Below are 21,985 nucleotides of genomic sequence, written 5' to 3' on the forward strand. Positions count from 1 at the left end.
CAATTGTACCTCTTTAAAATATTTACAGCCAAGATATTAGTCATTATATATTTAGTTTATATGCATTATATATACTTTCAAACATAAGCATAAAATATCTACTGTATATTCGTAATACTAATATATTGTGTGTGATAATGTATTACAAACAATACAATGTGAATGATAATTAATATTACCTAATGTATGAGGGTTTGTTTCTGAACCCAGAAATCATGTAATAAATTGCTCACAAACAATTATGGATTTGCAGCATTTGACTGATCATTTATATTCCGAACCCTCCTTCATACATACTGTACAGTATAGTTGTGAATACACAAGGGTAGCTGCATTTGAACAGCGCTTAAGTGTTTTTTTTTTTTTTGTTGTTTTTTTTTTGCATATGATTTACCCCTGAGTTTTGTTTACATGTTGAAATCCATAGTTAACACACAAGTATTCAGGAGATCCTGTTCATGATTATTAGGCTATTATCTTGTTTATATTAAGCAATGAAATGGTCGATTGTATGGAAATGTGGCGTTCTCCTCCTAGTGACGCCGTTTGAATCAATGTACATTTTTAAACAATTTTTAAAATACATTAATGAATATATTCATGTTGTTATTAATAATCAATCAGATAGTTAGCATAATATAAACGTAACTAAAGCATTCATGTTTTTTTTTTTTTTCTCTCGGTTTTCTCCCCAATTTGGAATGCCCAATCATTATTTCTGTACCCCGTCCCCTGGGAACCCCCAGTCATGGTCAGCTGTGACATAGTCTGGATTCGAACCAGCGATCTCCAGGCTATAGGGCGCATCCCACACTCCACTCAGGAGCCCAAAGTATTCATGTTCTTAAAAATTGTAAAAAATGTAATAGCCTAATCATTTTTTTATTTATGAGAAGTCTATGTATATGTGTATAAGGTATCTAAAATGCGGTCCTACTTGGGAATGTTTGTTATAATAGTAGAGAATTTTTCTTATACAAAAATTAACAGTTGTACCACAACAAAAAAAATAGCAAACCAAAAACGAGAAATCTAATGTTTCAATGTATTTCCTGTTCATTTAAAATATGGTGTTTTGTTAATTTTATTTTGTTTTTGCCTCGTGAGACTGAGTGACTGTCAGCTACTGATTATTTAACTAGCTGACAGTCACGCAGAATTATTATACTCGTGCAGACTATGGTCAAGGGGTTAACAGGATAATTAACAGTCGGTTGATCCATCGGCTATAATATAAAAGACCTGCAGCTTTGGCAGCACAAATGGAGTGTTTAGGAGTAGGGAACGGGAGTAAGACAAGATACAAGAATCAATACAAAGAAGCAATTGCTATGCATGCTGGTTCAAAACCCGATACCTGATCTGTCTGTGTGTTAGCTGCTTCATCCTGGTCTGACGTCACCGCGCAAGTCATCTCTGTCACAGATATACAGAGAGGACTACGATCGAAATGGAGGGATCTGCTTTTCATTGCATATAAGTGTCATGTTTTAAACTCAGCCTTCCAGTGAAAAAAGAATAGATATTAAACAAAAAAATTTTACTTCACGGTAAGAACAGACAATTCTGAAAAAGACAGGAAATTGTCAGGCAAGGCCGTGTTCTCTGAAAACAGCCTAATCCCTTTCCTTTAGAAGTTTAGAAGAGTCACTGTCATAAATGGATAAGAAAGATCTATCAAGCTCATGGATTGATTGGTTGGATAAAGCTTGTGTAACATTATTTATTTCCTTTCAATGATCTCATTACTATGGAACCCCTAAAGGGACATGGTGTAAATTAAAAAGGGAGGCTACTATCTAGTGCGCACAAGATATTATAGCAAGTCATGCACACAAGATAGTATACAATGTACCTTTAGAGGTTCTGTACAATTACTATGCCACACATGCATCTAATTTATTTTCCAGCATATCAAACACATGTTTTTGTGTCCTTCAAAACCAAAATCCAGAAAAAAAGAAAGAAAGCAAAAAGCTGAAATGGTTATGACAGTTGTAAATATTTGTATACTTGGAAAAGTACACAATAAATAACTTGTCTCACTCCAGATTTGTTAATATTCCAACTATTCTAATTAGCTTTTCCAATTCACATATAATTCTATGACAACAGGTGAGGTGAGATTTTAGACCTCACCTCACCTATCTAGTGGCGTCTACACATATTGTCTGAAGTGAATCCACCTACTGTACCAGTTAAAAAGTGTGTGTTGGAAAGCCTTGTCAGAACATGGGTCAGGTCTTTTTCGGAACTGTCAGCTCTTACCGTCAATGTGTTTAACATTCCTCTAAATCTGCTTTTACCTGGTTTTCAGCTTTGTTTTGTCTGACCCTTACATATTCTTTACAGATAGAAATATACTTAGGACACTTACATGCACTATTAGACGTTTTATTTTTATAGCTAGCACACAAAGGGCCTGATATTAATTCAATATCAATTAAAGAGACCCTTGGGTTTAAGTAATGTGTCATTTATGTTGAAGTATTAAAAAATACACCTATAAACTGCAACACACGTTTAACCAGTTTCCCACTGTGTAATAGTGTAAATATGCTGATTAATTCAAAAATCACAACTTTCTACAAGTTCCCTGTTGACCTTATTGTTTATTTTCTATTTATAATTCTATTTCAATTATACACGCTTTAATCACTTTTTCATATTTCTCTAAACACACACACACACACACACACAAAAAGATTAATTTTCTGTAGCGATAACATCTGTCCTGTCATCTCAAAGAATATTAAGCTTAATAAATATATTTATGAGCACTGCTTTGTATAGCTCTAATGCAATCAGCCATGCTGAGTATGATAGCTCAAGACGATGAAAACCCATTGACTTTTTGTAGCAAATTAGTCTACCACCTAATCGGTGAACCCTGCTACGCTTTTGAATTATGGCTAGAACTAGCAGCTCTGGTAAAACACTTAAATGAATTATATCAATTCATAAACTTGTTCATGTCCAGATTTCATTAGCCACACATTAGCAATGTTTTATGTTTATTACTGTTCTGACATAATCTATAAATAACTGAAATGCTAATCATAGTGTTCTGCTGGGCATCATCATTTAATCACAAAGAGATACATTATTATACATGACAATAGATAATAACAAGTCTGGGTCAATGGCAGCAAATTAAAAGATCACAATTATGTTCTATAATAGTACATATCTAATACATATAGTGGCAAATGGGTCCCTTCCTAATCACTTGCAAATGTCTCCCCTCTGACACTCTTACAGCACACCGGAAAATTGTGCTTGAGTTGTGAGGCAAGTGTAATCCCACAACATCAAGGTAAACAGAAAGGAATTTATACTCCAATCAAGTCTAATGCGATTAACTCTTTATCAGTCGTTTTCAATTATATATTAACACTTTAGTTTCCTCCCCATGTAAATGTGTTTATCTACAACTGATACTGTAAGGTTTGAGGTGTTTCTTAAAATGAAGCGTGTGCAAACATATTAAGATATTGCATTCATGTATTACTATGTAGTACATATCTAATATTAGGTCAGTAATAAAATATGTTACTTTGAAGGGATACTTTATATTATATTGAGCTAATATTTAATATCCTATTGCGTGCATAAGTCTAATGTTTCCACTTGGATCATTATTTTCCATGCTACAAACTGTTCCCGCAAAAAATGCTTCAGAAAGGACAACTGGCTGATTGTGAGAAATATAAGTATTACAAACTAGAAATGTACAGTATCCTTTAAGTACACTTGGCTATTAAAGCCACTAACCTTGTTTGTCCTAGAAATGTGGTTATCTTGACAATATATAATTCTGCTTAAAGCATTTAGATAACTGCACTCATTTGTAGTTGCAGTGCAAGTTTTTCATTTTTTTCAGAACTAAAGTGACGTGATAGAGATGCAATTGGTACAGAAATTCTATCATTTTTTGTGGGGGGGGGGTGGTATTACAGTGCATAACTTCATGAGCAATTAGCATGTCCTCAAGCCCAGATTTGGGAATATGATTTACATTTACTGTATATGTTCTTGTTTTTGACCAGGAACTCCATTCACAAAGCGTAAACCCACTCATTATTTGAAGTTTGAAAAGTATTTGAAATGTGTATCTGGGTTTAGAAAAAAATCCTTGTTAGAATAGTTTAATTTTTACATACATATGCAACAGTTCATTTGTTGGTAATCATTTTAGCAGTTAGCATTAATGATCACACTGTACAATTACTAAGGTTCCTCCTCTTATGTATCGACCAATAGAATAACAACAAATCTAGATCGACTATGTATACATCACCTGTTATCAGTAATTTCATTAAAATTTATTGGTTTTCAAAGAACATAAATTGAATCAAACCCAATATGTTATAATTCAGAAAGCGGATACAACCAATGCATTTGACAGCAAAATAAATAAATGGAAGAAAAAACAAGACAAACAAAGAAACAGAAGTTTGCAACTAGATAGGCAGTACAGATAAATGGTCAGCCCAACATCACATGCATTTGCACCTCATAGTGGTTAGCGTGCAGTAGAGAAGATAAAAAAAGGAATGTAAAATGCTACGGAAACCAACCTCTGGAGACTTAATATTCTGATCACCTCACCTCGGAACATCTGGCTCTTAAATGTTCAAGCACAAAAAACAAGAGAACTAATGAAAGCAGCACATTTTATCTCTCCCATCAATGTACCTCGCAAACACCTGCTAAAATTAAAACAAATTGAATATTGATTGCTGATTAAGTACTCTTTCTTTAGTTAGATATTCTGTCAGTATTTGCCCTGGCACACAATGCACACATTGATGAAAAGCCAGTAGTGGGCTGCTGCGGTGGCAGAGGTTGAAATTAAGTGATTATCTAAAAGTAAATGAAAGGCAGATCATGTGGTCAGCATCTTGAACCCTTACTAAAAAATGCAAGATAGGTTGCCTTTGCAACAGTCTAGTATTAAGAACATCAAGAAAAAATGTATTAGAACCTATAAACATAATGATTTTTTATTAATAAAACATACACACATACACAATTTTGTTCCCTCACTGCTGCAATGGTATTATATCGTTCAAAAAGTCCACAAACTAATTTGCTCTTACAGAACATATCATGCAGATCTGTGCATGTTTTCAAACTGGTTTTTTGTTTTTTTTGACAGGAGTCACTGCCTTCGGTTTTTGCAAAAAACAAAAAAACAAAAAAAAACATTATTCAAAGCTTTTTTTAGAATGCTCATTTCATAATATCATAATGCTCTGAATACACATCATAAACAATTCAAGTTGACTGCAAAAAAAAAACAATTATGAAACATGTGTACTGCTAACCAATTTGAACACAATATTCTATTTTCCACAATCTGGTCATGGAATAACATGCGAGAAATCCAACGTTTAACACAGTGGCTTAAACTAAGATTTTATTTTAGAAAGGCAATGTTGGCTACACAGTAAACTACAAACAGCTACTGTATGTAACCTTTGATAATCCTACATCTGTTGTTGCGTATTATATTTGAATAACTTTAAATTATAAACACTGATTTAGCAACCTCACTGCTTAAATCTAATTTTGTATATTGTTAACTCACACAACGTCTCATAATTTAGAATGGGGGAAAATTTTTGGTTTTCCTCCCAAAAAGAAAATGATGTGTTTTTCAAAATGAAATACATCTAATTATTTTAATGTACAAATGTGTAAGGAATGAGCTAAAACAATTATTTGTACAAAGATAGGGGAAGCCCCTGGTAGTGGCGGTATTTAGATCAGCTACTGCTTATCAATATGATAGGGTCTATTTTAATGATCCAAGCCATGGTGGATCCATATACCACCATCTTAAAACATTGTAATGTTAATAAGTGAGTAATAAAATCACACCGTGGGAAAAAAAAATTGTTGGAAAAAGAGGTAAAAGAATGGAGCCATTTATAGTATATCCAACACAAATTATATTACTATAACAGAGCCCTATGTCGTCATACTCTTGCACAAAATAATTATCTGTGATGTGGGCACCCTTAATGTGTGCACTCTGCTTCTTCAGTCTTTATTGCCTGTTTTTTGGGGCACACAATGAAAAAGCTTCCTTCAACTATTTTTAAAACATATGGGTTCTCTACACCTATAGCTTATTTCCATCCATTGCCATAAAAACGGGAATCCACCGAGCTGCTTCCCATTCGAGAGTTCAGATGTCCTCCCCTTGCAAAAAGCTGAGCTCCATGGATGCTAGAGTTGCAAACTCAATAAAGCAGGATAGTTGTTGTGTCATTACTCAGATTGCTAGGTTTTCAGGGAGTTCCATTCAACGGTGTCCAGTAGATCTTCACGACTAGCCCAAATGAACACACAGAAATCGTTCCAGAATCCATGGAACCTGGAAGCGTGCAGAACCAACCAATTACACCACGAAGTACTTGGCACTAAAGGAAATGCAAGGTAATCACCAAGGATAACATGACCCAAAATGTAAATGAAAGTATTACTGTTCATTAGTGCTGGAAATCCACTGCCAAATATGGCAGTTCAGTGAAACCTGGGTTAACTAGTCACCAAAAGGGACTGCACGTTTGGAGCTGCTTAAGGTATATTTCAGGCCCATCTCTTCACTATATTTGAAAAAAAAAAAAAAAAAAAAAAAAAACTTGTTTTGGGGTTTACTGGCTAGTAACACAGCTTGATGCTTATTTCTGGTAGATACAGTGAACAGATTTTACATATTAAATTAACACTTTTTAAAAAAAAAATAAAAACTAGAAATAGAACAAAAAGAGAAAATGATTTTTCCCCTAAGACTATTATGAAGTAGATTATTATTATTATTATTATTATTATTATTATTATTATTATTATTATTATTATTATTATTATTATTATTATTTTATTTTTTAGCTTTAACATTCATAAAGGATTTCAGTAATTTGATTAAATTGCTTCCAGAATGTAGAACTTTATATTATAATATGCCATCACTACTAATGCTTTTATTAATTAATTTTAGTTTTCTGATGTTAGTTGGCATATGCAGGTACAGTCTGTTTTATAGCCCTGTATGTTTCATGTTATTTCTCACAGTATGTAGATGTACTATTGCTGTAATTTACTTTATTGTGAACAGTTTTGTTCAATCAGTCAATTTAGTCTTTCACAATCATAATATTAAGTGTTTCACTACTGTACATTCTTCCATACACTCTTACTTCATCAGAAAGAATATCCTGGTGAAAATCAAGTTTAATTACATCCCCTTATAGTTTAGCTGCAATTGAAGTTTGCCACTGACCCTAGTTTTAAAATAGTATAACATTGCACTGCTGTAGTACCAAACAAGAATAACTCTGACTGTGCACACATGTAAGGCTAACACTGCATTAAAAAAATCATTGTCTTTGTCAAAATTGGACTACAATAATGACTCTGAACTCAGTCCATGAGAGCTGCTTTTTTTTGTCTCTTACAATGTAACCATTTTCATTCTATCTTCATATGCAAATATGTTTTAATCAAGTAATTAAATCATTTTAATTGTTGTCTTTGGCCCACCCCAGCAACAATTCTTTGCACAAAGTCATGCTGGTTAAATTGTATGGAATTCACAATTCTAATGTTGGGTTCATTTGAAACTGACTACAATTGTTATGCATGATCACCAGCAAAATAATACTACTAATAATCTTTCATAATTGCAACCAGTTATTAGAAACAATAGCCCAACTGGCTGTTCTGTTACATTGTAAAAAGTAGTCTGTGTTTACTGATACACTAGAACAGTGGTCCATGAGCCACTCTGAAGTGATCTGTGCAGCTAGCAGGCCTTTTTTAATTAAAGTCTTGCTCTGTTTGTTTTTAAATTGCCCACGCAATTGTTAGTTCTGCATTTCTCTATTTCCCTAGTTAAAAGTGTTTTCCAATCTCAATCTTGTTGACCACCCAGGTTTTTGCTTTTTCCAAGTTCTCCAAAAATATCTGGACAAAATAAAATGTAGACTTTTTACAGTGCATATAAAAATATGTATTTAATGTATTCATCTGTGCATTGTATTTAGAAATGGGATTCAAGTATTCTGGTAGTGAAGATAAACCGAAGCCTCAATGTGTTGTTTGTTATGAAGTGTTAATGAAACTTTAAAACCAGAAAATCTTCGGCACCAATTAGAAAGCAAGCACAGATAACTTATTGATAAATCTGTGGAGTTTTTTAGTAACAAACTGAAAGAGCTGCTTGAGAGTAACAAAACAATCTAGTTGATTGATACAAAAAAAGCTTATTGAGTGAGTTTGCGTATTGCAAAGGCAGGGAAACCTCACACAGTAGGGGAAGAATTGATCTTACCAGCAACAAAGGACATGGTTAGCACTATGCTAGGATTCATCATTCCATCATCTAACAATGCAGTGCAATGTAGGATAACGGATATGGCACAAAATGTAAAGGAACAGCTTACATCAAGAATCAAAAAAAGTCATAGCTTTTCACTTCAAATTGATGAACCAACTGATGTTGTCAACAGTGCCCAGCTCTTGACCTTCATCAGGTATGAATTTAATAGGGAGGCTCATAAAGATTTTTTTCTTTTTCAAATCGTTACCAACACGTACTACAGCAGAAGCTATGTTCTGAAGCTTTGAATGAATTCATACAAAGCAATAGTATTGTTTGGATTGTTGTGTTGGAATTTGTACCGATGGAGCTTGTGCTATGATGGGTAGGCGGAGTGGATTAATAGCATGTATTCGTGCTGTGGCACCATCAGAGAAATTGACCCACTGCAGCATACATAGGGAGGCCCTGGCTACGAAACAGATGCCATTAATCTAAAGAAGTTTCTGGAAGAGTCTGTCAAAACAGTCAACTTCATCAAGTCCAGGCCATTGAACTCCCATATATTCGCTGCTCTGTGTGACGAAATGGGAAGTGAACACCAGCAGCTGATCCTACATACCGAGGTTAGATGGCTCTCTTGAGGAAAAGTGCTGACAAGTTTGTTTGAGTTACGTGAAGAAGTCAGAGTGTTCTTGCTTGACTGTACTTTTGATTTTTCTGATTCCTACAGTGATTTCTCATGGTTGCCTGCTTTGGCTTATTTAGCAGATATTTTCAGTCAGCAAAATTGACTCAAAAGGGGGTAACTATTTTTCAAGTACAAGACAAACTGTATGCAATGATAAAGAAACTGGAGCTATCGGTCTGTCGTCTTGATAGGTCAAACTCTGAATCATTTCCTACACTGAGTGATTTCCTTGGTGAAAATGAAGAACAGCTCCCCAGTGACATGAATGATGCCGTCAAAGAACATCTTCAAAGCCTAGGAACACAGATACGTGAATATTTTTTCTGCTACTGACTGCAGAAATGATTGGATAAGAAACCCATTTGTGAATGTGTATGGTAAATTGTCAACTAATTTCACACAAAAAAATTGATTGGGATTTGGTTATATGTTTGTTCTGAGTACCCAGAACTTTCTGAGAAAGCAGTTACATATTTGATGCCATTTTCAACCACATACATTTTTGAAAGTGGCTTTTCTGTGCTGGTTGCTCTCAAAACGAAGTACCGCAATAAGCTAGATGTGGAACCAGATTTGAGACTTAAACTTACATCAGTTGAACCAGACATTGAAGTGTTGTCTTCACTGAAACAGCAACATCTATCTCACTAATATACCTTCATGAAATGTAAGTCACACATTTTGCTTTCACAGTTTACTTTATTTTATATCATTTTTGTAGTTTACTTAAGCAAAACGTTATTACTAGGATGTATGCCGGTCCGCTAGAAATGTAGGGCTTTGAAAGAAGTCCATGGTCCCCAAATGTTTGGGGACCACGGCACTAGAACATTTAATTAAAATGATGTCTGGTCTAAAAATAGGAGGTACTAGGTCAGTTTTACATAACTTTCTGAAATGAGAAAAAACAAAAAGTTTGAGCTGAAATCAACAGGGACTGTGGTTAAAACACAATACTGGTACAATTGAATACACACATACCATACAAATGTAGGTGAATACATCAAATAAATGGCTTTTTAAATGTTTTCCCTTTTTATTTTCTCAAATTTTAATATACTGTATACCTATATAGTATGTTGGAAATTGAGTATCGTACTGCACATCTGGTATGCTTGTTACCTACTTTCTGCTTTGACAAGAGTAATATTTTTAGAGCAGAAAACAATTGCTCCTGTTTATCCTCAAGAAAAACAAGAAGTCACCACATGAAAGATGGAGAAGCTTTAATAAGCATGGCTTTCTTGTGGTATAATTCTTTCTTGAGGAAAAGGAAGGTACAGTGCGTTTAAATGCAGTAAGATACTGAAGATCAAACACTCACCCCCATAGAGGAAGTGTAGTCTTGTGTATATTAAATGTGCACACATGTGCGGTGTGTCAACACACAATGCTCTGTGTCTGCCACAGCATTATTCAGTGTATATATATATATATATATATATAGTATATATATATATATATATATATTATATATAGGTACACTAACCAAGGAAAATGTGCCGGTATGCCAAAAAGCCGAAAACTAATTTACAAACCAATTTTTTAAAACATAACTATTGTACGCCCCCATCGCCGATGACAGCGTAATCGAACTAATCTGAACGTTCCCGCCACACGTCATATTTGTTGTACAGTCACAATCTGAGACTATGTACCAAAGTGTTGCTGGTAAGACTCGTTCCCTCGACATGGCACAACCAAGAAGCTAAGAAGCCAAAAGAAAAGCCCTGGACTCAGTAATGGAAAATAAATCAATTATGAGTAGAGTGGAAGACTTCACCTGGCTTTAATATGAACCTGAAAAAATGTCATGTTCTGCCTTGCCTGTTGTCAGTATCCCAGACTTAAAGATTAAACAACAGTTTTTTTTTTTTTTTTTTTTTTGTGAATTCAACATTTCATTTTACATTATATCCAGTCTCACAGTAATAGTTTGCAACATAGCAGGCTTCTCTGCAGCGAAAAAAGATACACTGATGGATGCCCAGGTCCATAGCATGGAAGCTGGATAACAGGACTGAATCGTGAAACTTATTTTGATTTGGGACACTATGTTTTCAGGTTAGAAATGCCATTCATAATCTTTCCAGGACTCATTGGTATGAGCAGTAAGATTGGTGCTGATGTGGTAGAAGGCTGCAGAAGTTATTAGTGTTTTTATAGTCTTAATTATTAGGATTATTCTACTCTCATGTAATGCAAATCATTCAGTTAACCTTGACAAAATTAGTATAATTTGTACGCATACATTTTAAAACCTTGAATACAGTATTTTCATTTTCTGACAAGCACACACCAAAGTGTGCATGTAAAATGGCTGAAATAATGCAATAATGTATATTGAAAGGCTTCGCTTAGCCATCGTTGAGAGACGTAGGCTCTCCTCAGTTGCTGTATGCAAACATACCAGTATTAGAAATATATTGGGCGGGATAAAATTGAATCTGGGCCAGTAAAAACACTAGCTCAGTGGCCCAGTACTTAAAAATCTAAATGTAAAGCCTTGCCTCATCACCACACATATGCATATAATTAAAATCCAGGATTGTTTTGTGCCACGAGAAGCAAAGCTAAAATCCAAGATAAAGTAGGGCAGGTGGCAACTGGACTTTAAGCGTTAAAAAGTGCATTTATCATAACAAATGCTTTGGCAATTAATTCTTTAGCAATATAAAATCCTTCTTTGATTTTTCAGGTACAGGGAAAGAGAGCTAGCTTATAAATCAGAATTCAAGGCAAACAGATGAGAAAACATTAAGAATTACGAATGCAAACCAGAGCTGTGATTTCTGGCTTTTATGATTTACTCAGACCACTCTGTAATGATCATGCTGTAAAATCTAAAACATAGACTCTCTCATAATGAACAATGAATTGTTTAAAAGATAAATAATTACTGTCCATTATACTGCACACTTTATATTATTCTATTATAACTTGTTATGCTTAAAATATGTGACAGAGGGTCGACAGGGACTGAGAATTTAGCTTTCAAGTGTGTAATTGATAAGCAATTACTCATGCACATTATTAAAAGGTCAATGATGTAGTTAGTATTACATTGCTACAGTTGCAAGGTTTTAGTTTCTGACTGGTTCAGCCTTTCCAAAGAAAATCTATGCAAATTTGATTATGCAAGATTTCTACTTTCTTGGAGCATAAACAACAGTGAGAAACATGAACCCCGATGCGCTTCTGTTAAATACTTTGGGACTATTTTTTCATGTAATAAAAGACAAAAACATTAATAAATGTATTTGAAAATGATGATAAACTTGTCGTTTTTACCTTCACCAACAGAAAAACATACCTGGTGCTTCACACAATCTGGACATCTGACACCTTTTCATAGTGCATTACTAAGTCAAATGGCTATTGGGAATATCATGGGATTTCAAGAAAAGGAAATCACGATAATGTGCCAAGGTGTATAATTATTTTGTTTTCAGATGTTCTGCTCATGAATAATTATCAGTTGCTTTTACCCTACAGCTATCTAACAAGCTATCACTTCACACAGATATTCAATATTTAATAAAAGAGTAAAATGTATGGTTATTATAATAAAAGAAAATGATAACACAGATAGTCTCACACTTTGAACAGAAGATCTTATCATCTTCTACGTCATTAGGTAAAAGTATGTAATTGTTTCTGGCAAGCACTGGGTTATATTTTAACAATGTAAACAGAGGCAGATCAAAATAATAATAATAAAAATTATAATAAGTAGGGGGGCACAGTGATTAAAAAAATAAAAAGATATTACAAAATGACATAAGTAATGCCAAAAAATGGTATATTGTTAGATTTTGGTACAATTGATTGAGATCTGATGGGTGTTTCGCTGTTAGAAAGTTTATTGGAAAAAAGTTGATAAGAAGATAAATTATCTGTGGGTGTTTAAATATTCTAACTTTTATTAATAGTAGCCTTTACAGTAGCTACATTTTTTTATCCTAGTTCTGCACCTTCCTCCATACAAAGCTCTCATCAGAAAGTTTCTAGGAAACCGTACAGCAAATACCAGTTAACTGTACCTTGTTATTTTGCAAACTGAAAACAGACAACCAGTCTCTCTTTTAGTCAAAGTCACCACAAGTGGCATAAGTTAAAAAATTACAAGACCCAATGTACAATATTGCCTATAAGAAATATTTGCATAGTATTTGCTTAATGGTGAAAAATAAAATTACATTAAAAATAAAGTAAAAGACCACAACACGCATAACGTACCAGCTTCTGAATGGGCATTTAGCAGAAGTGGTTTACGCATGCACAATCAAGCACAGTGTGCTGACTAACAAAACATAACACTACACAAGTATTGTAACTTGAGCTGACAAGAATGGAACTGGAATGGCTATTTAAACCAACCAAATAATTATACATGTTTTGTACAAAAAAAAAAAAAAAAACTACATTACAGGATAGGCTTAATATTTCTGTCTGTCATCATCCTGATAACAGTTGATGAATCTGGCCCAAAGTCCCTTGATGCATTGAAAACCAATGTTTCGTTAACCAATCATATGTTCAACCCTATGATTGGCAAGCTCATCTCGTATTTTTTGAAGTAATCACACTTCACCCTTTGATGACTTGGAGGTGGCATATTAATTATAAAAATGAAATCTACCAAAAGAAAAAAAAGAAACAGTTCAAACAGACATTCTCACAACTTTCGATACTGTATTCTGCAATTAAGTTAAACCGCTCCAGTTGTATCAACAAGCAAAAGACAGTGTGCTTGTGTTATCTTATTTAATTAAATACACCCCTAACCTAATTATAAATTATTTCCCGTCTCAAATCTACATTGCAAAAAGGAGAAAGATGAAGCTAAGGAAACTTAATTTTTCTACAGAGCAATGGTGTAGAAGATGAGTGTTTTGTTTTTAAGCTGTACACTCAGCGATCAACTCCCAGACATCTAAAGCACATTGTTATTCATATTTTTTAAATGTATCACTTACCCTTCACTTAAAAATGCTAAGTATGGGTAAAGACATGGTAAACAGTACATTGCGGGCAACTCTTTTGTTAATGAAAGGTGTACATTTCAGCTGAATGCAGCATGTTAAGGTTTGTTTGACCGCTGGGGCAGCTAATGCTGATGCTGTTGTTGATTTTAGAATGTTCCTGTCGGCTTCAAAAACATTACAGCTAGAAGAAAATGTTTGGGTTCCAACCAAATCCTTATGCACACAACTATGCTGCAGCCCTGCAAACAACATAAAGAAGTCAGCAATAAACTTCTGTTACGGGGAAGCAATATGGCCAGTGGAAATGTAGCGTGGCTAAGAAGGCAAGAAGGAGAGCAGTACACGTTACTTTTTGTGAAATAAAAGTCTTTGTTTCATGAGACGCGAATTGTTAAGCAAAAAAAAAACCTATTCATAATAATAACAATAAAAAATACATTAGATTACTTACCGTAATCCTGGTTCCCTGAAAAAGAAGACGACCTCAGTCCCGCCTGCCAAGGGAATAAATAGTCTTTTGCAATGAACCCGCGAATGCAAGTGATGTGACCTAGCAAGGTTTAATGATCGTCTTCTCTTTCAGGGAACCAGGTTTATGGTAAGTAACCTAATGTTCCCTTTCAATTCAAAGATGACCACCAACCAATACTTTTGGGAAAAGTATACCAAAGCCATCGCGAGGGAGAGTGAGCGGACAGCATATGAGGGACATCTCGCTACCGCCAACTAGTGTTGGTGGTGTGCACGTGCAACCTCAAGGACTCTTGTGCCTAATGAAGGCGTAGAGGGATCTACCACATTAAGTCGGTAGAACCTGGTGAATGTATGCAGAGTAGCCCAGCTAGCTGCATTACAAATGTCAGTCAATGGTGCGCCTCGAAAGACAGCCCATGACGTAGCCACACATCTGGTAGAGTGTGTGGCCACCCTACCAGGTGGGGGTGGACTCATTATAAGCAGTCGATACTATGTCCACAATCCAGTGGTCCAGTCTCTGCTTCGAGAAGGCTTGCCCCAGCGTCCTTTCACCTTAGCAAACCAACATTTGGTCAGACTGACACAGCACTTTCATCCTATCAATATAACCTCTCAATGCCCTCACTGTGCAGAGATAATTCGGTTGTCTATCCTCTGAATCAAAGGGAGGGGGATGGAAGGCCTCTAGTTCCACTGATTGGTTCAAATGGAAAGCCGTAATCACCTTAGGTAGGAACACAGGGTTTGTGCGTAATGCTAGCCTGTTTCCATTTTCCCGGACGCACATACAGGAACTGTGCAAAGACAGAGCCTGCAGCTCACTGACTCGCTTAGCAGAGGTGATGGCCAATAAAAAGTCTGTCTTCATAGAGCGATAGTTCAGCTCTATGGAATATATACGCTCAAATGGGGCCTTAGTGAGAGCCTCCAATACCACGTCTATACTCCACTTGGGGAGTACATCCTTTCTAGGGGAACGCAGCCGCCAAGCACCTTTTAGAAAATGGGTGGCCAGAATGTGAGCTCCTGAGGACGTGGCATGCAGATATACCTGCCAGGTACACTTTCAGCATAGAGGGGGACCTGCCCACCTCTAGCAGATCTTGGAGAAACTGTAAAATAATTGCTATGGGGCAGTAGATGGGGTCATGACCTCTGGCAATGCACCACTTCATAAAATACCTCAATTTGTAAGCAATTTGGAGGAGGCCCGAGCATTCTGATGTACTAACTATCGCATCTGAGAGCTCTAAGGCAGACAGACGGTCCCATTCAGGGGCCAGACCCACAGCTGCAGTCTGCCCGGTTCTGGGTGCCAGAGGATGCCTTGCATCTGACTGAGGAGATCCATGCACAGAGGGCAAAGGTTTGAAAACCAGATTCTACTGGGCCATCTGGAAGCCACCAAGAGAACTGTCGCTTTCTCTCTCCTGACTTTCTTGAGGAAGGCAGGGAGCAGTGGTATCGGCAGGAAGGCATATAAAAGTGCTTTGGGCCATTAATTGGCTAGGGCGTCGAAACCTAGTGGACCTCCACAACGGTGGAGGGAGAACCGCAGGGGGCAATGGGTCATCTCTACCAAGGCAAAGAGATCGACCTGGGCTTCCCCGAAGCAATCCCAAATGCACTGCACCACCTGAGGGTGGAGTCGCCAGTCTGATGGGTGAGGACTCACCCTCAAGAGAAGGTCCGCTGCCCAGTTCACAACAGCCCAGAGGGGCAGATAAATGCTTTTGTGCCCAGATCAGCAACCAAAAGGCTATGCGGTATAACTCCTGGGATGGGACCAAAGCCCTCCCTGGTGGTTCATCTACACTACTACTAACAAGTTGTCAGTGCACTCGAGGACAAGTTTGTTCTGAGGCACAGGAAGGAAATGCTGGAGATCAAGGTGCACTGCTTGGAGCTCCAGCTTATTTATGTGCAGGGATGTCCAGCGACCTTTCCGGGACCCTTTGATTCCTCTGCCTGCCCAGACCACACCCTAACCCAGGTTGGATGCGTCTGTCGTTGCCACTTGACAGCTGTGTATCACTCCCATCACTATACCTTCACGCAGGTGGGAGGTTTATCTCCACTACCGTAGGACTTCCCAACATGGGCGAGGACACCGTCAGCCAATGTTGTCTCTCTCGCTTGGGGTGTAGCCGAAAGGCATTGAGCCACACCTATATGGAGGCATAACTTGGAAGCTTCCGTAGTATGCCATTCATATAGGCGGTCAGGATACTTGCCGTATTTGCCAGGCGAATCACCTGTGCTTCCACTGCGTAAGCCCGCTCCAAGTGCATCTCCGCGACCCTGCATTGCGGGTTTGGGCATACAGGGTCCTTGGGCAAGCCCCCTACCCTTACTTGACCAAGGACGCAATGGTGGTCCACTGGGGGAAAACCCGCCAGTCCCAGCTTGTCCACGTCCTCTAAGGAAGCGAGCGGGGCCGCTTGCTGGGTGTACAAGTGAAGCAGTCTGTGAAGAAGAAGAAAAAGAGCGCTCAAAACGGAGCTGATGATTCCACGAGAGTATCAATCCAGCTCTCAGAACGAATGCAAGGGAATTACTGTCAATTCAGAGGAGCTCTTTCAAAAAAACACACTCTGGTTAGTGACACTGAAGCGTACCTTACTGTAGGTGAGAGGCAAAAAAGGAAGTGGGCTCCGCGGAGTGACTATTTATTCCCTAGGCAGGTGGGTCCGAGGACGTCTCTCCACGGAGGGACCTAACGGCAGCTCTGGCATAAAATGCTCAGCTAATACCTAAGGCAGGCAAATCCCAAAAGATTCAGTGCTGAGAAAACTTGGAGTAACTTCTAGAACGTTCTAGAACTTTCCAGTAATATAAATAGTAGTATAAATACAGGGGCCTTAAGCCCACCAGTTCAGTTTAGTTCCAGCTGCCTAAGTGGATACATATCTGCATTTTTCTGAGATGGCATCAAGAGGCTGCAAGCATCCGGCAGACGCATTTTGCTATGTCTGCGGCCAATTTATCAAGACAAGAGCGAAAAAGTACTCCGTGGAAGCATCTGCTAAGATGTGTGAGGCCTACAAGGCATATTTTGGCATGCCTGTTGGGGATCAAGACAAACCCTGGGCACCTCATTTCACCTGCGAGCACTGCAAAAAAACTCTGGAAGGTAAGATGGACAATTGTTGCTCAGAATTTTATGTTATAAAATTTGTTAACATTTTTAAAATTGTAAAAGTTTTTAATTTTAAAATGTTTTACAATTTTCAATGTTATTGAAAAAATATATCATATATGAAAAATGTTGCGAGAATCTCTTACACATTAGTCATGGGTGAAATAAATGTATTTTTGTAGGATGGTACAGAGGGGAAAAGAGAGCCATGAAGTTCGCTATCCCAAGAATTTGGCGGGAACCCACTGACCACTCAAGCAACTGCTACTTCTGCATGGTGGACCCTTCCAAACGTCGGACTGGCAAGAATGCACCTGCTATCACGTATCCAGACCTTCCTTCATCCATCGCCCCGGTGCCACACTGCCATGAGCTCCCCGTACCCACTCCTCCGGAGAGAGAGCAGCCGTCTTTAGAAGAGAGCAGCAAGTCAGAGAGCGAGGAAGATGTTGTAGATCCAGATGACAATTTCAGAGGTGGAGCTGAGGAGAGAAACCCATACTACCCCAACCAAAAAGACCTCAACGACTTGATTAGAGATCTTGGTCTCACCAAGTCCAATGCCGAGCTTTTGACGTCTAGGCTCAAGCAGTGGAACTTGTTGGATGAAAGTGTGCAAGTCGCAGATCAGAGGAAGTGTCACCAACCTTTTTCCAGCTTCTTCACCCGTCAAGATGGGCTCTGCTTCTGCCACAATGTGACCAGTCTGTTCGAGGCAATCAGAATCGCCTGTAACCAGAATGAGTGGCGCCTCTTCATTGACAGCTCATCCAGGAGCCTCAAAGCCGTGCTGCTCCATAATGGTAACAAGTACCCGTCTCTTCCCCTGGCTCACTCGGTGCACCTCAAAGAGGATTACAACAGCATCAAGACCTTGCTGGACACCTTGAAGTATGATGAGTATGGCTGGGAGGTCATAGGAGACTTCAAAATGGTGGCACTCCTGATGGGTCTCCAAGGCGGTTTTACCAAGTTTCCCTGCTATCTTTGCCTTTGGGACAGCAGGGACACCAAGGCGCACTACCACAGGCGGGACTGGCCACAGCGGACCGAGTTCTCTGTGGGGAGGAACAACAGTGGGAGCCACTGGTGGACCCCTGGAAGGTGCTGATGCCACCACTGCACATCAAATTGGGCCTTATGAAACAATTTGTCAGAGCTCTAGATAAGGAGTCGGCAGCCTTCAAGTACCTTCAAGACTTCTTCCCTAAGCTGTCTGAGGCAAAGGTCAAAGCCGGTGTCTTCGTCGGACCAGATAAAGAAGATCCTGGAGTGCAATGAATTCCCCAAGAAGCTCACTAGTAAGGAGAAAGCAGCTTGGAACAGCTTTGTCGCAGTGGTTCGGGGCTTCCTGGGCAATCACAAGGCCGAAAACTATGTGGAGCTGGTTGAGACTCTGGTGAAGAACTACGGCACAATGGGCTGTAGGATGTCCCTGAAAGTCCATATCCTTGATGCTCATCTTGATAAATTCAAGGAGAACATGGGAGCGTACTCGGAGGAGCAAGGCGAGCGCTTCCACCAGGATATACTGGACTTTGAACGCCACTACCAAGGACAGTATAACGAGAACATGATGGGAGACTACATTTGGGGGCTGATTCGTGAAAGTGATTTACAGTATAATCGTAAATCTCGAAAAACTACTCACTTCTAAATCTTTTGTAGTCATTTTTGTATTACTTTAGTATAAATACATGTTAATTTGGATTCATGTGTTGTTTTTTTCTGACTTTATGTGAACGAAAAGACACAAATTTGCCCGTTTTCTCATTGGAAATAGGTAAATTTCAAAATAACACTGTCCTGGTCACAAAAGCAAAGTTTGTGGGGAATAATAGCCATTTTCTATACTTTTGAGGCATAAGCAATTAGGAAATAACACTTACTACCCAGGAACAAAAATTGTGTTACATAGTGTTGTTTATTAATTTTCCAACCTTGAAATCCAGGCTTTGATTATATTTACTTTCTATGAGGAAAACCTTCCCATAGCTTACCATTGTGTGCGCGCCCGGATTTCTTTAAGCGTGTAACCTGTGGGTGTGTGTCCCCTAAGAGTTCCAGGCACACACTCAGACTGTTGACCAGACCCACGCCTATAAACTCCAGCACAGATATACAAACAAACATTTTTATTTTCAAACTTGTCTAGCTTAAAATAAACATGTCGTTAACTGCTGCTGTGAATACTAGGCCTTTTTTATTTCACCAGGAAACGACCCTGTTTATCTTTAATACTGCAAAAGAAAACATAGCTTTCCTTTTGTTTACAAGCCCTACTATATTTACGTTGTTAAGTTAATTATTAATTAAAATAAGACAGTTGAAATCCACTCATAGCTTTATAATAGCAGGCAAGCATTTTTCTAAGATTTGACAACGTGTTAGAGTTACGTTTATTAAACCAGTCTGAAAAAGTCTTTAAAGGGACATTTGTTTGTGTGTTCTTATAGTGATGAGCTTCTTCATCACAACTTCCATTTACTGAATCAAATAATTTTGATGCTAGATGATATGTCAAATCTAACACGGCCTGATTTTTGTAGTCTATTTAAAGGAAATATATGACATAAAAGAAAACATATTAACAGGCAGTTTTTGAAAGGTCCATAGCAAATACAATCTATTGTACAAGACCCCACACAAACAAGCATGATATAGTCAAACACTATTGCCTTTTTAATGAGAATGAGCGACACACAAATTAATTACAGAGCATCAACGTATCCCTAAAGTAGCCTATAAAACAGCTTTCAGTTCTCCAGAAAGCTGACACTCCAACCCTATTTTTTTCTTGATTTCAATAAATTCTTTACAATGACAATGCTATTCATATTCTTTTTGTTTTTAAACTGAACTGAACTAAACTCCTAAGAGCACACGCACACACACACAAAAATGTCAATACCATAGGCATTAAAACGCAGAACAACTTTATTTTTGTATAACTAACACAGCGCTTTAAAAATGATCAGGTGGCATATTAATAAATTAAGCAATCTAGAAATAAGACATGGGGATATATTAGTGCAGACACAAACTCAAATGACACATCAGTTCTATTCTGTCTCAAGCTGACTTCATAAACAAGTAGCTGTCCACCACAAGGTGGCATAATCCTATTTGGAAATACACAACTAATTTAAAATTGAGTTAAACTACTTCCTTAAGTGGTATCCTTTACATTTAAAGTGAAGATAAAATATATTTAATAATAATAATAATAAATAATAATAATAATAATAATAATAATAATAATAATAATAATATGAATGTATGCTCTGCTTGTCTATGTCGTAGGTTCTTCATGCATCATATAGCTGTGCTTTGTTTTCTGGTGTGTAATGTTGTAGTTTAAAAGGGACCACTTTGAACAACACAAATAAAAAGCTAATAAAATACTCAAATCTCATCCTGTAATATGAGTTTAGACACTCATATCAATCTTGTTTGAGAGGCATTGTATATAACATTGCCGTTTTGAATGCAATTTGATCTGCTTGTCTGACTACAGACAGTCACACTTTTAAATGTTGTAAACTGTGGTGATAACATTTTGTCATGCTTTGCATTAAACAATTCCATTAAAGTTGGAAGTAGCTAAGAGTTGATAACACACTGACTAGTAAACCGTTAACAAACTGCATAGCATTTATTTTTTTCCTTGCATTTTTTCCTGTTCTTTTTACAATTATTTAACATATGGAATACAATTTGTGAGAGAGCCATCAATTAGGTTTCTTTTGTCAGTCTTTAATAGATGTGGTCATTTTTGATTGTTGGTGCCCTAAACAGCTGCAGCATTTCAACATTTCTATAGGTTTAATTAAACATCTGTTTGCTTTAATTAATTAATTTGAACAATAAACAGAACAACATAGCAAAATTCGATAACACAGTAAACAAAGCAATCACATCGCTTTGGTTGCAGTTCTAATAAATATAGACACAAAGAGCTTGTTAACAAATAATAATTACATTGTTATATTCAATATAAAATATTATAACATCATTTCTAAAAAAAGGATTCTGACCACAAATTTGCTATGATGTTGTACAAACGATCCTAAAATTGAAAAATAAATAAACAAACACTAGGCTACATACATTGTTTCCTTTACATTTTTTATAATGCTGTATAAAATAACCATTCCTTTCACTTGTCTGAATTTAACATGGCATTATATATTTTTACTGTATATGTAGTATTCTGTGAATATTCACAGAAGAAATATTCTCCACCAGAAATAGTGTGTATTTAACCTGATTACCATGCTGTTCAAATAAAGACAGTACATGATACATATTTGTAAATGTAAAAATTCTAATAAAATATGTAGGTTCTCTTTAAATAAGAT

The sequence above is a fragment of the Polyodon spathula genome, chromosome 5, assembly GCF_017654505.1.
Source record: "Polyodon spathula isolate WHYD16114869_AA chromosome 5, ASM1765450v1, whole genome shotgun sequence".
Classification (NCBI taxonomy): domain Eukaryota; kingdom Metazoa; phylum Chordata; class Actinopteri; order Acipenseriformes; family Polyodontidae; genus Polyodon; species Polyodon spathula.